This window comes from Gavialis gangeticus, unplaced genomic scaffold (assembly GCF_001723915.1).
Source record: "Gavialis gangeticus isolate Ggan-Ray unplaced genomic scaffold, GavGan_comp1, whole genome shotgun sequence".
NCBI lineage: Eukaryota > Metazoa > Chordata > Crocodylia > Gavialidae > Gavialis > Gavialis gangeticus.
Window position 1 is genome coordinate 13,842,383 of NW_017728993.1, and position 3,603 is coordinate 13,845,985.

The following is a 3,603-nucleotide window of genomic DNA, read 5'->3' on the forward strand; positions in this document are numbered from 1 at the left end:
GCCCTTGCTTTTCCTCCGGCCCCCCACATATCTGAAAAAGGACTTTTTATTGTCCTTGATGCTCAAAGCTAGTTGGAGTTCAGTTGCAGTCTTGGATTTCCTGGTTTGCTCCCTGCAGGACCGGACCAGTACAAAATATTCATCCTTGGAAGTGAATCCCATCCTCCATCCTTTGTAGGTCTTTCTTTTTAGCCTCAGGAGGTCTGCTAGGTCCCTAGAGAGCCAGGGAGGCCGCTGTGCCCTTTTGCTGGCTTTCCTCCGAGATGGAATAGAATTAGCTTGTGCATTGAGGATCACTCCCTTGAGGAGCAACCACTCTTCCTGAACTCCCCTCCCCCAGGGGTCATGGTCCCTTAGGGCCTCACTGACAAGGCTCCTGAGCTTGTCAAAGTCAGCTTTCCTGAAGTCAAGGACTTCCGTGTTGCTGACAGACTTGCCAGCTTTACGGCGGATGGTGAAGGTGATCAGCTCGTGGTCGCTGTCACCCAGCTTCCCATTGATCACTAGGTTGCCAATTAGGTCATCCCCTGTAGCCAGTACCAGGTCGAACAGCGCTTTGCCTCTCGTTGGCCCATAGACTTCTTGAGTCAGAGATCATCCACACATGAGAGGAAGCTTTGCGACCACTCGGATTTTGCTGAGTGGTCCTCCCACGAGATGTCCGGGTAATTGAAGTCATCCATGACACCCATGGTCCTGGAGCATGCGGCCTCAGCCAGTTCCTGGGTGAACTCCCAGTCAAGCTCAGGACTTTGGGTGGGAGGTCTGTAGTAGACTCCCACCGTTGTGTCCCCTGTGCCATGTTCCCCACGGATTTTAACCCAAAGGTCTCCAGTCATCCACCCTGGTCACTGACATCATCTTGCAGGGATGCGTAGCTTTCCTTAACATAGAGAACTACACCCCTGCCCCTTTTATATACTCAATCCTTCCTGTACAAGGTATAGCCATCTATACCCATGGTCCAGTCATGGGTGGAATCCCACCAGCATGGACCAGTCAACGTCCCTCGGGTCAGATCTAAGCTGCATGCCTGCTTTTAACCCTCACAACTCCACCAGATCAAATTAGCCTCAAACCTTTCAAGGATCTCATGGACCTAGGCTTTCCCCAGCCAGGCCTGTGCAGAGGCTGGAGGTTATGATGCGCCCCCTACCCGCCTTTCACCAGGGAGGTTCACCACCCTTGCCTTTCCTGGGGCTGCCATGCCACCAGCAGTCCCACCAGGCCTTCCTACCCTGGCAGGGTGCAGTTTTGCATTATGCCCAGGACCTGGGGCCTCCTTCTTGCCCATAGCCCCATCCCATACCTCCAAGTTGTTTCTGATCCTCAGCTCAGTCAGCTGATGTCTCTCTCATGGCAGGGCCAGTTGTTTCACCCTATATAGCCTGGTCTCAAAGTGGTCACCATAATCAAGCACCTGGCTGCTGCCTGCTCCAGCCCTTAAAGTGGCAGGCACAACCAGTGCCCTGCCACACATGGCCTGTGGTTAGAGGCTATGTTTAAAGTATGGTTGGGGTATACATTATATGTCAACAAGCAAACCTAAGTGTAAGAAAGCAACTCCAAGAGAATCTGAAATGAGACACCTGGGAGAAGTCTACAGGCCCCATGAGTCTGTAGCCTTCCTGGCGCCAAGTTTCTGCCTCGTTTATGCCACTGTGGGCACATCTACATGAGATATTTACTGCGGAGCTGCCTAATTAACTCTGCAGTAAAGTCTCCGTGTCTACATGTGCAGCCCTATTACGCGGCAGTAAACTAATTGATTCTGCCATAGGTTAGTACTTGTAAATATAAGTGCTATCATGTGGTGGAGTTCTTTACTGTGCAGCACTGCATGTGTAGCTGCTTATGGGGATAGCCCTGCACTGAAGCACCCTTGTACCCCAGCCAGCCCTTCCACAGCATGTTGAGCCAGGTTGGAGAAGCCCCGGGCTGACAAGCTGACCTCCCACCCCGTCCCCCAAGTCCCCTGCCAGCAATACGCACCAGAGTTTACACAGGAGTGAATCTGGAGATGCAGGGCATATCTACATGTGAAATTAATGTGAAGCAGTAAATGACAACAGAAGTTCACTCCTTTAGATGTTCCACCAAATTTGGTCCATTGGCAAATATAGTAAAGAAGCCAGGGAGAAATTGAGTTCATTTGGTTGAACTCTAAGCTTGCTACCAGTCCCATATAGGTTACCTGTGTTTCCCCGCACAGAACATCATGAGTTAAAGTTCCATGATGAGCATTAGCCTCATGAGAGAGAAGAGAGAAAGACATCTGCTTTTTATTTTATTTGCATAGCCCAGGAGTCTTTGCACTCCATGTATAAAATGTCTGCATTCCATATAAACTAAAAGAAGTCCTCATAATTTATACAACAATATACCAATGCATTAAACAGGGTTATATTTTACTCTAATGAGAGAAATGAGGTATAATTTCCTTCACACAGGGAAGGAAGAGTTCCAGTAATAAACCAGTTAATTTCTGAAAGATTGAGGGTATTATGATAGCAAGAGCCTTTGAACCGCAGCTACCTATTAAGCAAAGTCTTTATAAAAACAGATGCTGCCTCTCCGGCTGCAAAGAACATTTTGGGGACTAAACAATACTAATTTGAATAGAAAAGAAAGGCGTGACTGAATTCTTTTTCCTGGAGTTCTTCCTGAATGTATTTTAAGAAGGAAGCAAGACAAAGTGCAGTCAAAGGTTCAACCTTTAATTATAAGTCAATATTAACATCGGGGGGTTATATGGAGTTTCAACACTGCTTCTCTGAATAGAGTCAAGCAACCTTAATTCTGAAATCTATTCATGCAACTTCTAGTGTAGTCAATGGGGATTAATTCTATTTCACCTGCTGTAATGAAGACTGTAATAGTACAGGCTGGGCATCTGTTCTGGCCCCACTGGACACATGCTTAACCCCTAAGCTACTGGGCAAAGGGTGGGCCCTACTCCTATAATGTGTGGCTCTTCATCACAGTTGTTTGTTACAGCTGTTGGTCATCTACAGTTTCACCGGTTTGTGCAGCTCTTCTGTACATTTGTGGCAAAGGCAAATCACCATGGAGTGTAAATGGAGTTAAAACATTCTAGACCCATAGCATATCACTTCCGAGCACATACAGCATTCATATACGATGAAAACGTAGCCATCTTAGCATAATTCAAGCGATTATGCAAGGCAAAGCAGGACCTCTTGCTTGATGATTTAGGACGCATCTACATGTCGTCCTATAGCGTTGTTGTTACTGCGCCATGCTTTAGTACATCCAAAAGGATTTGAATATAAATCCTTTTGGACGAACTAAAGCACAGCGCAGTAACTGCCCATACTGCGCCATGAGCACGATGCAGAGTTAATTTTAGACACTACTTTGCCTTAGCAGCACACAAAAACAGGGGGAGTGTGCCACTATGGTGAAGTAGCTGCTGGTCACGTATAGATTCATGTGATCACTACATCCCCATAGCGTGTCATATGGTGGCATAGCGCATCGCTGTGGTGACATAGGGTGACATGTAGACGCATCCTTAGAGGCCTAAAAACTATGACCCTGAGCTGCTAGGCGGAGAGCGGTGGAAGCCCCCCAGGTTCAGCT